Here is a 17,088-nt window from a genome sequence, read left to right on the forward strand (position 1 = left end):
TAATGGTGCCCCTTAGAGGTGTTTTTTCACCATTATTTTGAACAGGTATATTGACAGAACACACATCTCATGTACAGTAAGGACTGGGAGCAGAGAAGAATGTGCCTATTTGAAAGCAACATTTTAGATTTGTTTTTAAAGTAGCTGGTGCTAGAAAAGGTTGGAGACCCCTGGTCTAGGAGGTAATAAGCTCTGAAGCTAGCTGTGGCCTCAACTGAACTTCTGATTCATGGAAAACTCGGCTGCATTCATGTGGAGGCAACATGTTGGAATTTACTCAACTTTTGGGACGCCAAAGAGCAGCATCATAACAGACGCAAAAGACTGCGATGATACAGAGAGAAAAAAAGTACATTTCTGTGAACTGCTGTTGCGATTCTTCTGCCAAGTTCATGCTGACACCACAAACAACATTCTACATCACACACACACAGGCGGAACGCAAGTCTGATTACTGTACACCCCTCCAGCTGCTCGATGCAGGATAACAGAGCTCAGTTTCACAGGCCATGGGTTTGCATGCTGCCTGGGAACAGAGAACAGTGGGCCCAGCTTTATCAGGATTAAGGATGACATCATACACTCATGTTTGTTGTCACAACCTGCGATGGAGCCTTTTGTTCCTGAACAACTACAGTTGAAGTCAGAAGTTTACATACACCTTAGCCAAATACATTTAAACTCAGTTTTTCACAATTCCTGACATTTAATCCTCGTAAAAATGCCATGTCTTAGGTCAGTTAGGATCACCACTTTATTTTAAGAATGTGAAATGTCAGAATAATAGAGAGAATGATTTATTTCAGCTTATTTCTTTCATCACATTCCCAGTGGGTCAGAAGTTTACATACACTCAATTAGTATTTGGTAGCATTGCCTTTAAATTGTTTAACTTGGGTCAAACGTTTCAGGTAGACTTCCACAAGCTTCCCACAATAAGTTGGGTGAATTTTTGACCATTCCTCCTGATAGAGCTGGTGTAACTGAGTCAGGTTTGTAGGCCTCCTTGCTCGCACACGCTTTTTCAAGAAAGTTTCTATAGGATTGAGGTCAGGGCTTTGTGATGGCCACTCCAATACCTTGACTTTGTTGTCCTTAAGCCATTTTGCCACATTTTTTACATTTACATTTTAGTCATTTAGCAGACGCTCTTATCCAGAGCGACTTACATTAGAGTGCATACATTTTATTACATTTTTTTACATACTGAGACAAGGATATCCCTACCGGCCAAACCCTCCCTAACCCGGACGACGCTATGCCAATTGTGCGTTGCCCCACGGACCTCCCGGTTGCGGCCGACTGCGACAGAGCCTGGGCGCGAACCCAGCCCAGCCTGGGCGCAAACCCAGAGACTCTGGTGGCGCACCTAGCACTGCGATGCAGTGCCCTAGACCACTGCGCCACCCGGGAGGCCCTACTTCTCTATACTTCCAAAGCCACAACTTTGGAAGTATGCTTGGGTTCATTGTACATTTGGAAGATCCATTTGCGACCAAGCTTTAGCTTCCTGTCTGATGTCTTGGGATGTTGCTTCAATATATCCACATAATTTTCTTTCCTCATGATTCCATCTATTTTCTGAAGTGCACCAGTCCCTCCTGCATCGAAGCACCCCCACAACATGATGCTGCCACCCCCGTGCTTCACGGTTGGGATGGTGTTCTTTGGCTTGCAAGCATCCCCCTTTTTCCTCCAAACATAACGATGGTCATTATGGCCAAACAGTTCTATTTTTATTTCATCAGACCAGAGGATATTTCTCCAAAAAGTACAATCTTTGGTAGCTTCAGGCATTTGGAAATTGCTCCCAAGGATGAACCAGACTTGTGGAGGTCTACAATTTTTTTTCTGAGGTCTTGGCTGATTTATTTTGATTTTTCCCATGATGTCATGCAAAGAGGCACTGAGTTTGAAGGTAGGCCTTGAAATACATCCACAGGTAAACCTCCAATTGACTCAAATGATGTCAATTAGCCTATCCGAAGCTTCTAAAGCCATGACATCATTTTCTGGAATTTTCCACGCTGTTTAAAGGATAGTCAATTTAGTGTATCTGACCCACTGGAATTGTGATACAGGGAATTATAAGTGAAATAATCTGTAAACAATTGTTGGAAAAATTACTTGTGTCATGCACAAAGTAGATGTTCTAACCGACTTGCCAAAACTATAGTTTGTTAACAAGAAATTTGTGGAGTGGTTGAAAAACGAGTTTTAATGACTCCAACCTAAGTGTATGTAAACTTCCGACTTCAACTGTAACTGTGCTTTTTGACCTGCACTATTCAATTTCAGAGAATTACAGGAATAAAATACTCTGAAACTTCACTGTAAGGTGAGAGTGACTTGATTGTTTAAATTTGAACGGTTGTACGTGATTCATTGCTGTAGTCTGTGTGCTGTGGAATGGCAAATGTGACTGCTGTATTTTGTACTGTTTGTTACTGAATAAACACTTTCGATTAGTTGGCTGAAAAAATATAGCCTAAATGAATATAGTTGTTTATAATTAATGACTCTGAAGCTTAAGTATTTTTGTTTCACCCATGTAACTTTATCAAATCAAATTGTATTAGTCACATGCGCCGAATATAACAGGTGTAGTAGACCTTACTGTGAAATGCTTACTTACAAGCCCCTAACCTAACCAACAATTCAGTTTAAAAAAATATGGATAAGAATAAGAAATTAAATTAATAAGTAATTAAAGAGTAGCAGTAAATTAACAATAGCGAGACTATATACAGGGGGGTTGTGATACAGAGTAAATGAGCGGGGACAGTGGTTAGTTGAGGTAATATGTACATGAATGTTGAGTTATTAAAGTGACTATGCATAGATGATAACAACAGAGAATAGCAGTGGTATAAAAGGGGGGGGGGGGGCAATGCAAATAGTCTGGTTAGAAATTTGATTAGGTGTTTAGGAGTCTTATGGCTTGGGGGTAGAAGCTGTTTAGAAGCCTCTTGGACCTAGACTTTGTGCTCCGGTACCGCTTGCCGTGCGGTAGCAGAGAGAACAGTCTTTGACTAGGGTGGCTGGAGTCTGACAAGTTTTAGGGCCTTCCTCTGACACTGCCTGGTATAGAGGTCCTGGATGGCAGGAAGCTTGGCCTCAGTGATGTACTGGGCCGTTTGCACTACCCTCTGTAATGCCTTGCGGTTGGAGGCCGAGCAGTTGCCATACCAGGAAGTGGTGCAACCAGTCAGGATGCTCTCGATGGTGCAGCTGTAGAACCTTTTGAGGATCTGAGGACCCATGCCAAATCTTTTCAGTCTCCTGAGGGGGAATAGGTTTTGTCATGCCCTCTTCACGACTGTCTTGGTGGGCTTGGACCATGTTAGTTTGTTGGTGATGTGGACACCAAGGAACTTGAAGCTCTCAACCTGCTCCACTGTAGCCCCGTCGATGAGAATGGGGGAGTGCTCGGTCCTCTTATTCCTGTAGTCCACAATCATCTCCTTTGTCTTGATCACGTTGAGGGAGAGGTTGTTGTCCTGGCACCACACGGCCAGATCTCTGACCTCCCTATAGGCTGCCTCGTCGTTGTCGGTGATCAGGCCTACCGCTGTTGTGTCATCGGCAAACTTAATGATGGTGTTAGAGTTGTGCCTGGCCGTGCAATCATGCGTGAACAGGGAATACAGGAGGGGACTGACCACGCACCCCTGAGGGGCCCCTGTGTTGAGGATCAGCGTGGCGGATGTGTTGTTACCTACCCTTACCACCTGGGAGTGTCCTGTCAGGAATTCCAGGATCCAGTTGCAGAGGGAGGTGTTTAGTCCCAGGGTCCTTAGCTATCTGATGAACTTTGAGGGCACTATGGTGTTGAACGCTGAGCTGTAGTCAATGAATAGCATTCTCACATAGGTGTTCCTTCTGTCCAGGTGGGAAAGGGCAGTGTGGAGTGCAATAGAGATTGCATCATCTGTGGATCTTTTAGGGAGGTATGTAAATTGGAGTGGGTTTAGGGTTTCTGGGATAATGGTGTTGATGTGAGCTATGACCAGCCTTTCAAACTTTAGTCTGATAACTTTAGTCTGATAATATATGTTTGTGTTCAATATTTGATATCTGGGTAGAAAAATATTTATATCCTGAATGAATGTACCGTAATTCACCCATAGGGAAATGACATTAATTCATTTAATTGAGCTCAAATGGCTAGAGGACTGTGTTTGTGCATGTGTGTGAAATGCAACTTTTACCCATTTATATTTCTAGTCTTGTATATCAAAGGATGTCCATGAGTGTAGTCTTAAAAAGTAGTGACATCGTATTTCAAGTGGACTATCTTCATCTTCCACTTGAAATTCGAACTCATGTTTCAGTTGCTACATTACATTTACATTTAAGTCATTTAGCAGACGCTCTTATCCAGAGCGACTTACAAATTGGTGCATTCACCTTATGACATCCAGTGGAACAACCACTTTACAATAGTGCATCTAAATCTTTTAAGGGGGGGGGGGGGGTGTCAGAAGGATTACTTTATCCTATCCTAGGTATTCCTTAAAGAGGTGGGGTTTCAGGTGTCTCCGGAAGGTGGTGATTGACTCCGCTGTCCTGGCGTCGTGAGGGAGTTTGTTCCACCATTGGGGTGCCAGAGCAGCGAACAGTTTTGACTGGGCTGAGCGGGAACTGTACTTCCTCAGTGGTAGGGAGGCGAGCAGGCCAGAGGTGGATGAACGCAGTGCCCTTGTTTGGGTGTAGGGCCTGATCAGAGCCTGAAGGTACTGAGGTGCCGTTCCCCTCACAGCTCCGTAGGCAAGCACCATGGTCTTGTAGCGGATGCGAGCTTCAACTGGAAGCCAGTGGAGAGAGCGGAGGAGCGGGGTGACGTGAGAGAACTTGGGAAGGTTGAACACCAGACGGGCTGCGGCGTTCTGGATGAGTTGTAGGGGTTTAATGGCACAGGCAGGGAGCCCAGCCAACAGCGAGTTGCAGTAATCCAGGCGGGAGATGACAAGTGCCTGGATTAGGACCTGCGCCGCTTCCTGTGTGAGGCAGGGTCGTACTCTGCGGATGTTGTAGAGCATGAACCTACAGGAACGGGCCACCGCCTTGATGTTAGTTGAGAACGACAGGGTGTTGTCCAGGATCACGCCAAGGTTCTTAGCGCTCTGGGAGGAGGACACAATGGAGTTGTCAACCGTGATGGCGAGATCATGGAACGGGCAGTCCTTCCCCGGGAGGAAGAGCAGCTCCGTCTTGCCGAGGTTCAGCTTGAGGTGGTGGTCCGTCATCCACACTGATATGTCTGCCAGACATGCAGAGATGCGATTCGCCACCTGGTCATCAGAAGGGGGAAAGGAGAAGATTAATTGTGTGTCGTCTGCATAGCAATGATAGGAGAGACCATGTGAGGTTATGACAGAGCCAAGTGACTTGGTGTATAGCGAGAATAGGAGAGGGCCTAGAACAGAGCCCTGGGGGACACCAGTGGTGAGAGCATGTGGTGAGGAGACAGATTCTCGCCACGCCACCTGGTAGGAGCGACCTGTCAGGTAGGACGCAATCCAAGCGTGGGCCGCGCCGGAGATGCCCAACTCGGAGAGGGTGGAGAGGAGGATCTGATGGTTCACAGTATCGAAGGCAGCCGATAGGTCTAGGAGGATGAGAGCAGAGGAGAGAGAGTTAGCTTTAGCAGTGCGGAGCGCCTCCGTGATACAGAGAAGAGCAGTCTCAGTTGAATGACTAGTCTTGAAACCTGACTGATTTGGATCAAGAAGGTCATTCTGAGAGAGATAGCGGGAGAGCTGGCCAAGGACGGCACGTTCGAGAGTTTTGGAGAGAAAAGAAAGAAGGGATACTGGTCTGTAGTTGTTGACATCGGAGGGATCGAGTGTAGGTTTTTTCAGAAGGGGTGCAACTCTCGCTCTCTTGAAGACGGAAGGGACGTAGCCAGCGGACAAGGATGAGTTGATGAGCGAGGTGAGGTAAGGGAGAAGGTCTCCGGAAATGGTCTGGAGAAGAGAGGAGGGGATAGGGTCAAGCGGGCAGGTTGTTGGGCGGCCGGCCGTCACAAGACGCGAGATTTCATCTGGAGAGAGAGGGGAGAAAGAGGTCAGAGCACAGGGTAGGGCAGTGTGAGCAGAACCAGCGGTGTCGTTTGACTTAGCAAACGAGGATCGGATGTCGTCGACCTTCTTTTCAAAATGGTTGACGAAGTCATCTGCAGAGAGGGAGGAGGGGGGGGGGAGGGGGAGGAGGATTCAGGAGGGAGGAGAAGGTGGCAAAGAGCTTCCTAGGGTTAGAGGCAGATGCTTGGAATTTAGAGTGGTAGAAAGTGGCTTTAGCAGCAGAGACAGAAGAGGAAAATGTAGAGAGGAGGGAGTGAAAGGATGCCAGGTCCGCAGGGAGGCGAGTTTTCCTCCATTTCCGCTCGGCTGCCCGGAGCCCTGTTCTGTGAGCTCGCAATGAGTCGTCGAGCCACGGAGCAGGAGGGGAGGACCGAGCCGGCCTGGAGGATAGGGGACATAGAGAGTCAAAGGATGCAGAAAGGGAGGAGAGGAGGGTTGAGGAGGCAGAATCAGGAGATAGGTTGGAGAAGGTTTGAGCAGAGGGAAGAGATGATAGGATGGAAGAGGAGAGAGTAGCGGGGGAGAGAGAGCGAAGGTTGGGACGGCGCGATACCATCCGAGTAGGGGCAGTGTGGGAAGTGTTGGATGAGAGCGAGAGGGAAAAGGATACAAGGTAGTGGTCGGAGACTTGGAGGGGAGTTGCAATGAGGTTAGTGGAAGAACAGCATCTAGTAAAGATGAGGTCAAGCGTATTGCCTGCCTTGTGAGTAGGGGGGGAAGGTGAGAGGGTGAGGTCAAAAGAGGAGAGGAGTGGAAAGAAGGAGGCAGAGAGGAATGAGTCAAAGGTAGACGTGGGGAGGTTAAAGTCACCCAGAACTGTGAGAGGTGAGCCGTCCTCAGGAAAGGAGCTTATCAGGGCATCAAGCTCATTGATGAACTCTCCAAGGGAACCTGGAGGGCGATAAATGATAAGGATGTTAAGCTTGAAAGGGCTGGTAACTGTGACAGCATGGAATTCAAAGGAGGCGATAGACAGATGGGTAAGGGGAGAAAGGGAGAAAGACCACTTGGGAGAGATGAGGATCCCGGTGCCACCACCCCGCTGACCAGAAGCTCTCGGGGTGTGCGAGAACACGTGAGCAGACGAGGAGAGAGCAGTAGGAGTAGCAGTGTTATCTGTGGTGATCCATGTTTCCGTCAGTGCCAAGAAGTCGAGGGACTGGAGGGAAGCATAGGCTGAGATGAACTCTGCCTTGTTGGCCGCAGATCGGCAGTTCCAGAGGCTGCCGGAGACCTGGAACTCCACGTGGGTCGTGCGCGCTGGGACCACCAGGTTAGGGTGGCCGCGGCCACGCGGTGTGAAGCGTTTGTATGGTCTGTGCAGAGAGGAGAGTTTGTTTTGTAAAAATGCTCTCTGGGACGTCCAAAGCCCCCCGCCACACCTCACTCCTCCTATGTCTGGTATTTTATTAAGGCTACTTGAATAATGTACTTTTATTCAATGGGAATTCATTTTTCTGTCACTATGTCATTCTCTTTCGTGGGTGTTAAAGGACGCTTCCCTACACATGCTCTACTCCGTCATTCTCATGGTCTAACGTCTCAGGGGCTTGCTCCAGGTTGGGCCCCATGCCAATTCAATAAACATAAGTGCTTGTAATGATTCTGTTGTAGGAGCTCGCCTTAACGTTGGCCATGCATGCAGTCAGTTGTTGCATCCGAAATTGCACCCTATTCCCTATGTATTGCACTAGTTTTGGGAGTGCACCATAGGGAATAGGGTGCCATTTGGGATGCAGTCAGTGCCTCAGTTGACCAGGGGATGTGGCTCTATGCGTCTATCTGCTCTGCAGTCATTACATAACCAGAGCACAAAGCGCTAGGCTAGGCTAGTTAGCCAAACCACAGTGCAGCTGGTCTGGGGAGAGAAGGCAGAGAGAGGGGAGTGCATCAGAGGAGGAACACATTGTCTGAGAATTCAACCTCACAGGGAGCAATTAGGAAAGGGACCAGTGATTTATACATACACTAGATGACTGAAAGGGGGTGATGTTTTGACGCCACCGTGCCTCCATCTTGACACTCCCCCACCATTGTAAAATATATTTTGAAAGCTATAAAAATGCATTTAATTTCTACACTCGTTTTCGGCACATTTATTCTATTAGACACCTTAATTCATACTTTCAAATTATATTATGTGAGATAAACATAAAAATAAAAAATTTAAATATATTTTGTTCTGTGTATTGCACTGTTGAAGATTAATTCTCTGTGTATTTCATTCAAATTTATTTATAATACAGAAACCCAGCCTAAAACCCCAACCAGCAGGCAATGCAGATGTAGAAGCACGGTGGATAGGACAAACTCTCTAGAAAGGCAGGAACCTAGGAAGAAACCTAGAGAGGAACCAGGCTCTGAGGGGTGCCGAGTCCTCTTCGGCTGTGCCAGATGGAGATAGTACATGGCAATTAAGGCCAGATTGTTCTTCAACATGTTTAAACTTTCATAGATGACCAGCAGGGTCATTCGGAGGTCGAGACAGCAGGTGAGGTAGAGAGAAAGAGAGAGAGTCAAAACAGCAGGTCCGGGACAAGAAAGTACGTCCGGTGAACAGGTCAGGGTTCCATAGCTGCAGGCAAGACAGTTGAAACTGGTGCAGCAGCCTGACCAGGTGGACTGGGGACAGCCAAGGGTCATCAGGCCAGGTATTTTCTGTATATCGTAACAAATTTCTTGTGACAAATGTTTTATGTTTTTAGGGGTGCGACTGTATCTAGGGTATTACGCAAGGTTAAATTTAGTTCCTCAGTTAGTTGGTTAACCGATTTTTGTACTCCGAAGTCCATGGGTAGGTGGAGAGAGTCTGGAAGGGCTTCAATTAATCTTTGTTTTGTTAGAATTTATAGCACGGCTTTTGATGATCCTTGGTTGGGGTATGAGCAGAATATTGCAAACATAATAAGATGGAGGTCCGATAGTCCAGGATTAGGAGGAAAAACATTTAGATCCACAATATTTATTCCACGGGACAAAACTAGATTAAGGGTATGACTGTGGCAATGAGTAAGTCCGGAGACATGTTGGACAAAACCAACTGAGTCGATGATAGCTCCGAAAACCTTTTGGAGTGGGTCTGTGGACTTTTCCATGTGAATATTTAAGTGACCAAAAATTTGAATATTATCTGCCATGACTACAAGGTCCGATAGGAATTCAGGAAACTCCGTGAGGATCGCTGTATATGGCCCAGGAGGCCTGTAAACAGTAGCTATAAAAAGTGATTGAGTAGGCTGCGTAGATTTCATGACTAGAAGCTGAGCATCCCCACTGTTAGGGGATGCTCGGGGGATATGGTCACTAGTGTAACCAGGAGGAGAGGCCTCATTTAACACAGTCAATTCATCATGCTTGAGCCATGTTTCAGTCAGGCCAGTCACATCAAGATTATGATCAGTGATTAGTTAATTGACTATGACTGGCTTGGAAGTGAGGGAACTAACATTAAGTAGCCCTGTTTTGAGATGTGAGATATCACAATCTCTTTCAACAATGACAGGAATGGAGGAGGTCTTTATTCCAGTGAGATTGCTAAGGCGAATACCGCCATGTTTAGTTTTGCTCAACCTAGATCGAGGCACAGACACCGTCTCAATGGGGATAGCTGAGCTGACTACACTGACTGTGCTAGTGGCAGACTCCACTAAGCTGGCAGGCTGGCTATCTCATTGTGGAGCTAGAGGAGTTAGAGCCATGTCTATGTTGATAGATAAGATATATCTTGTATTTTTATCATAAAAAGTGACAACATCAGTTTGAATGTGTATGAGCCTCTTCATGGCTCCTTATCCAGGGGTCAGGCAGCAACACTGAAGACAAAGAATTGTGTTGCACATTGCATGGCTCACTATAGGTCACACTGATATGGCGTGGGACGGTTGATTGATATGGTTGACAGCCATTAGAATTGTGCCACATGTATCCATGTGTCAATGACTACACTGACCTCAGGCCTAGAGTGATAGACTATAGTGCCTGTAAAAATCCACCAGCAAGGAAATCAATGATTAAAACAAAAACAAATCAATGTATTGAGAATCAGATTGCCTGTAGACTGTTGACAATGCCACACAAGCACTGCTACTGCTGGATGATGCACACGGTACTCTTTTGTACAACTACCTCCCTTTGACTAACTACAAAGTCTAAGGGTAAACACTTCTCTTGAATCAAGACCTGGTCTGTATGGTTTCTGTTTTGTCCCTGGCTGTAGTCAGGTAATTAAGCTGTATCTAAATGTTGCATTCTCATGTCTGACAACTGGCACAGTGGCCCTTCTTAGAGGTGATGATAATCGCTTATGATTGATCGTGGAAAACCACACGCAATAGCTCTTAAGGACTGTCCTAACTCAAGCCACCAGATGCTTGTTCTTCTCTCTCTATTTGGAAAACAGAGAGGGAGAGAGGTATTATATTCAGCCATTGCCTCATCAAACCATTGGCATAACAAACCTTTGCTCTGGTGACTGCTACTGCTGTGTGTGTGATACTTGTATAATACTGGCTTTGTCAGACACCGTCTTGTCTTTCCCAATCTCCCATGGCATTTGGTGAAATTAAGAAATAGAATGTCATCACAAACCGAAGATAAAAAATTTAAAAGAAGAAATCTATCGTTTTGAGAGCTTGTCACTTAAATCCAAAGTAAAATATTTTTGTAGAAAACCTCTCCATTATTATATAACTAGAGTAGCATACATAGTATAAACTATAATAACATAACATTATTATATAACTAGGTTACAGCAACAGGTCAACTAGGCACCATTTCTCTAGTCTAGCCCAATGGGTTAGTACTATCTGGGATCCTTGGGAGGTCCTTACCATAACATTAACTCTTAACCTTAACCATAACCCTTACCATGACCATTTTAAATGTCAACTTCAATGGGGTAGGGACATCCCAAGGATCTAACCCAATGGTCATAAGATATGGATGGTGACATCCTCAGTGCTTACACCACAACACTGTTTTGGCTTCTGATTGGTCCCTGGTGGTCGTTCTGGTTGTTGGGGATCTATATCCATCTTAGTCCCTCCTGAACTTTTCCACATGCTGACCTTTGACCTCTAACCTCAACAGCATCTGTGGTCGAGAGAGAGAGAGAGACCAAGAGAAGAGAAGAGAAGAGGAGAGAGAGAGAGAGCACTAACACCTGTCTGTGTGAGGAGAGGTAATTATGAGTGTCACATTGAGGGAAATGGGGCACCAAACCCACACTATTTACATGTCCCTACAACTCTAATTATGGCCTGCTATCTCTCAGAGTTATTGAGGGACAAGCATACAAGACTAATTTGATTTAAACCCTTTGGCTCCCTAGGGATCATCAGTCATCTACAGCTCATACATGCACCTTGTAAATTAATTTTCAGTAACCTACTAGCAAAATTGTATCTGGGAAGGCACTGTAAAGCTGAGGGGACATATGAACTCCACCTAAAATCTTCAGTCTTCATCTTGTCTGTGCTTGATGATTTTCTGCAGCTCAAATGCCAAAATGAGTGCCCGGTACACATGACCAAATGCATTAAGGAAGTGGAGCAAACGGTCAACTGTGGGCAAAAGTCTCAGCCCCTCAGGGGATGTATGTGTGTGTGTGTGTGTGTGTGTGTGTGTGTGTGTGTGTGTGTGTGTGTGTGTGTGTGTGTGTGTGTGTGTGTGTGTGTGTGTGTGTGTGTGTGTGTGTGTGTGTGCACGTGACACTGTGTGTGTGTGTGCGAGACACATACACAGTGGGGCATTCATAAGGTCTGGCCTGGTTCATAAGAGTGAACACATCAGTGAGCACATCAACCTCCTCTTTTAAACAGCTGACTGCTGGTCTCTGGGTGTAACTGGTGCAGAATTCATTACATTGGCCCTCTATTCACTTTCTCTCTCTCTTTCCCTTTTTCTCTGTTTCTCTCACTCCCTCGCTCAGTCACCCACTCATTCACTCCCTCAGTCAGTCACCCACTCATTCACTCCCTCACTCAGTCACCCACTCATTCACTCCCTCACTCACTCACTCACTCACTCACTCACTCACTCACTCACTCACTCACTCACTCACTCACTCACTCACTCACTCACTCACTCACTCACTCACTCACTCACTCACTCACTCACTCACTCACTCACTCACTCACTCACTCACTCACTCACTCACTCACTCACTCACTCACTCACTCACTCTCTGTATCCCTCTCTCCATAACTATCTCTCTCCCTCACTGTAGTCATGGTCTCTAATGTTCCTTTTGCTGACCCCTCGATGATGAGTAACTCTGAGTTTGAAGTCTAAGTATGAAATCTCAAATGTTTTCTCCCTGAGGTCAAGTCTAGGTACCGGCTCTGAGAAACACAGACATTCTTAAACACAGACAGAAATACATTCATGGCTCTGATCTCAGTGTGAACATGTCCTGTATGTGTATTTATACATGCTACAGCCATATGTTCCTTCCTTTGAACATGTGGCCTAAAGAGGGAACTCATTGACCTTTCCATCAGCTGCTGGATTTGACCTGCTCAGATTTCCATGCTCTCACATGAGACATACTGTACATATACTGCACAGGAGGTTGGTGGCACCTTAACTGAGCCATACAGAACTAATGTTTGACTGATGTGTTCTGAACAGATGTGGCGAAGCATCAACCATTAAGTATAGTCTACTAACTACAACAGCCCAGCATGGTTGGACCTGATGTCCCCCTGAAGACGTGTCTCACACGGGAGGTTGGTGGCACCTTAATTGGGGAGGACAGTCTCGCGGTAATGACTGGAGTGGAATACCATGTGGAAACCACGTGTTTGATGTATTTGATACCATTCCAACAATTCCGCTCCAGCCATTACCACGAGTCTGTCCTCCCCAATTAAGGTGCCACCAACCTCCCGTGTGTCTTCAGGGGGACATCAGGTCCAACCATGCTGGGCTGTTGTAGTTAGTAGACTATACTTAATGGTTGATGCTTCGCCACATCTGTTCAGAACACATCAGTCAAACATTAGTTCTGTATGGCTCAGTTGCTAGAGCATGGCACTTGCACAGCCAGGGTTATGGTTTCGATTCCTGGGGCCACCCACCCATACATATATATACACTGCTCCAAAAAATAAAAGGAACACTTAAACAACACAATGTAAATCCAAGTCAATCACACTTCTGTGAAATCAAACTGTCCACTTAGGAAGCAACACTGATTGACAATAAATTTCACATGCTGTTGTGCAAATGGAATATACAAAAGGTGGAAATTATAGGCAATTAGCAAGACACCCCCAATAAAGGAGTGGTTGTAATGCACATTTGTGGCCTGCTGGAGGTCATTTTGCAGGGCTCTGGCAGTGCTCCTCCTTGCACAAAGGCGGAGGTAGCGGTCCTGCTGCTGGGTTGTTGCCCTCCTGCGGCCTCCTCCACGTCTCCTGATGTACTGGCCTGTCTCCTGGTAGCGCCTCCATGCTCTGGACACTACGCTGACAGACACAGCAAACCTTCTTGCCACAGCTCGCATTGATGTGCCATCCTGGATGAGCTGCACTACCTGAGCCACTTGTGTGGGTTGTAGACTCCGTCTCATGCGACCACTAGAGTGAAAGCACCGCCAGCATTCAAAAGTGACCAAAACATCAGCCAGGAAGCATAGGAACTGAGAAGTGGTCTGTGGTCACCACCTGCAGAACCACTCCTTTATTGGGGGTGTCTTGCTAATTGCCTATAATTTCCACCTTTTGTCTATTCCATTTGCACAACAGCATGTGAAATTTATTGTCAATCAGTGTTGCTTCCTAAGTGGACAGTTTGATTTCACAGAAGTGTGATTGACTTGGAGTTACATTGTGTTGTTTAAGTGTTCCCTTTATTTTTTGGAGCAGTGTATATATACACAGTACATTCGGAAAGTTTTCAAACCCCATGACTTTTTCCACATTTTGTTACGTTACAGCCTTATTCTAAAATGTATTCAATTGTATTTTGTTCTCATCAATCTACACACAATACCCCATAATGACAAATCAAAAACAGGTTTATAGAATTTTAGCAAATGTAAAAAAAAAAATGAAACATCAAATTTGCATAAGTATTCAGACTCTTGTGTGCCAAGCCTGACACTACAGGCTTGGCACACCTGTATTTGGGGTGTTTCTCCCATTCTTCTCTGCAGATCCTCTCAAGCTCTGTCAGGTTGGATGGGAAGTGCCACTGCACAGCTGTTTACAGGTCTCTCCAGAGATGTTCGATCAGGTTCATGTCCGGGCTCTGGCTGGGTCACTCAAGCACATTCACAGACTTGTCCCAAAGCCACTCCTGTGTTGTCTTTGCTGTGTGCTTAGGGTCGTTGGCCTGTTGGAAGGTAAACCTTCACCCAAGTGTGAGGTCTTGAGCGCTCTGGAGCAGGTTTTCATCAAGGATCTCTGTACTTTGCTCCGTTCATCTTTCCCTCAATCCTGACTAGTCTCCCAGTCCCTGCCGCTGAAAAACATCCCCTCAGCATGATGTTGCCACCACCGTGCTTTACCGTAGGGATCGGGCCAGGTTTCCTCCAGACGTGACGTTTGGCATTCAGGCCAAAGAGTTCAATCTTGGTTTCATCAGACCAGAGAATCTTGTTTCTCATGGTCTGAGAGTCTTTAGGTGCCTTTTGGCAAACTCCAAGAGGGCTGTCATGTGCCAAAGCTAGGAAGAGTCTTGGTGGTCCCAAATGTCTTCTATTTAAGAATGATGGAGGCCACTGTTTTCTTGGGGACCTTTAATGCTGCAGACATTTTTTGGTACCCTTCCCCGGATCTGTGCCTCGACACAATCCTGTCTCAGAGCTCTAAGGACAATTCCTTCGACCTCATGGCTTGGTTTTTTCTCTGGCATGCACTGTCAACTGTGGGACCTTATTTAGACAGGTGTGTGCCTTTCCAAATCATGTCCAATTAATTGAATTTTAAGTACATATTGGGTAAAATGGCACTTTATCTCTGTTCTTTTTTAATCTGATTAGTAAATAAATATCGATTACGGTCCCATTCTCACTTGCTTTTAACAGTACCAAGAATTAGAACAGGTCATGGTAGAAATAGTTTTAGTTACTCAGCTCTGTGGTCCTGGAATTCTCTCCTGAGTCTCATAGCAAAGGGTCTGAATACTAAGTTATTTCAGTTTTTTATTTTTAATACATTTGTAAACATTTTTAAGAAACTGTTTTCGTTTTGTTTTTTTGGGGTGTTGTGTGGAGATTGGTGAGGATTTTATTTTTATTTAATCCATTTTAGAATAAGGATGTAATGTAACAAAATGTGGAAAAAGTGAAGGGGTATGAATGCTTTCCAAGTGCACTGTATATGTAAAATGTATGCACGCATGACTGTAAGCCGCTTTGGATAACAGTGTCTGCTAAATGGCTATTATTATTATTTTAGTCACCCTGGGACCCTTTCTGTATCATATGAAGATCCATGGTGAATCCATTTGTGTCTGACTGACAAATATTATTTTTCTCTATCATGCGGCTTCATTGATGTTCAGTGATCTACAGATGCTTTTAAGAACAATGGTTGGGAATGAAGTGGGGAAGTTCAGTTTGTTGTGCCTTTGACTATGCCACCTGCTTAGTCCTCAGTCTCTCTCTCTCTGTATGATATGCAAAAAGGTGGAGAAGCCTTTCACTCTGACCTTTACATTTTGTATTTCTAATCAAATATAGAAAACATTGATATGTGCCCACAATTTTTTTGAATCAGTTATTCCATTTCATCCTTTACAATGGTTGACATCTTGGCCTTTGGCTATTGTTATGTATGTACTGCATACCTTCTAACTATAGCTTGTTCTACTACCATATCATATAACTATATAGTATTGCAACGGGCATCCTCAAAAATGTCCCTGAATAAGAAATCAAGATGGGAATGGTAAACTTAAATGTTGTAGTAGTGATGCCTGGACATCTAATGTGCATTACCACCAACATATGTGAAATCTATCAAGTGAAAGCAATGGCCCTTAAAAAAGGCTTCTCCTTTTAGCAGGGTCTCCATGGGGCTATCGGTCCTGTTAAAGCCATTCTAGCTTCGACAGGGCCTGAAATTTACTGATGTCTTTGTCACAGTGCCTCTGAGAATAGCAAGCGAGACCACAGGTAGACGTGCGTCACAATTGTTTATCTAATTAATCATTGTTACTCGCAGCAGACTGAGTCTAGAGAGAGAGAGAAAGAGAGAGAGAAAGGGAGAAAAAATATGCTTTAATTTTATGCCTGACATAAAATGTCTTTTCTCGTCCCTCACTATTTCTCTCTTGCTCCCTCTTTCATTTGTGCTCACACACATACACACAGGGCTGGCCCCAGACATAAATGGCATTAGAGGTTACTTAGGGCCCCAAGCTGCTAGTGAAACCCCAACCCCCTAGCGGGAACTCAGTCGGGGTCTCAACTTACTGTTGACAGCGCAGGAGGCTGCTGAGGGGAGAACAGATCATAGTAATTGCTGGAACGGAGTAAATAGAATGGCATCAAACACCTGGAAACCATGTGTTGATGTATTTGATACCATTCCACTAATTCCACTACAGTCATTACCACGAGCCCGTTCTCCACAATTAAGGTGCCACCAACCTCCTGTGGTTGAGAGTTAGAATATTAGGCTACACAAGGTGCAAGTTCGGAATTGGGTTACGCATCAGCAATTCTGTATACGTCTGGCCCTTCTTTGGACACTGGGTTAACAAACCTCCAAACAAGCTTCAATGCCATACAACACTCCTTCTATGGCCTCCAACTGCTTTTAAATGCTAGTAAAACTAAGTGCATGCTCTTCAACCGATTGCTGCCCGCACCCGTCTGCCCGACTAGCGTCACTACTCTGGACGGTTCTGACTTAGAATATGTGGACAACTATGAATACCTAGGTGTCTGGCTAGACAGTAAACTCTCCTTTCAGTTTCACACTAAGCATCTCCAATCCAAAATTAAATCTAGAATCGGCTTCCTATTTCGCAACAAAGCCTCCTTCACTCA

This window comes from Salvelinus namaycush, chromosome 29 (assembly GCF_016432855.1).
Source record: "Salvelinus namaycush isolate Seneca chromosome 29, SaNama_1.0, whole genome shotgun sequence".
Lineage (NCBI taxonomy): Eukaryota > Metazoa > Chordata > Actinopteri > Salmoniformes > Salmonidae > Salvelinus > Salvelinus namaycush.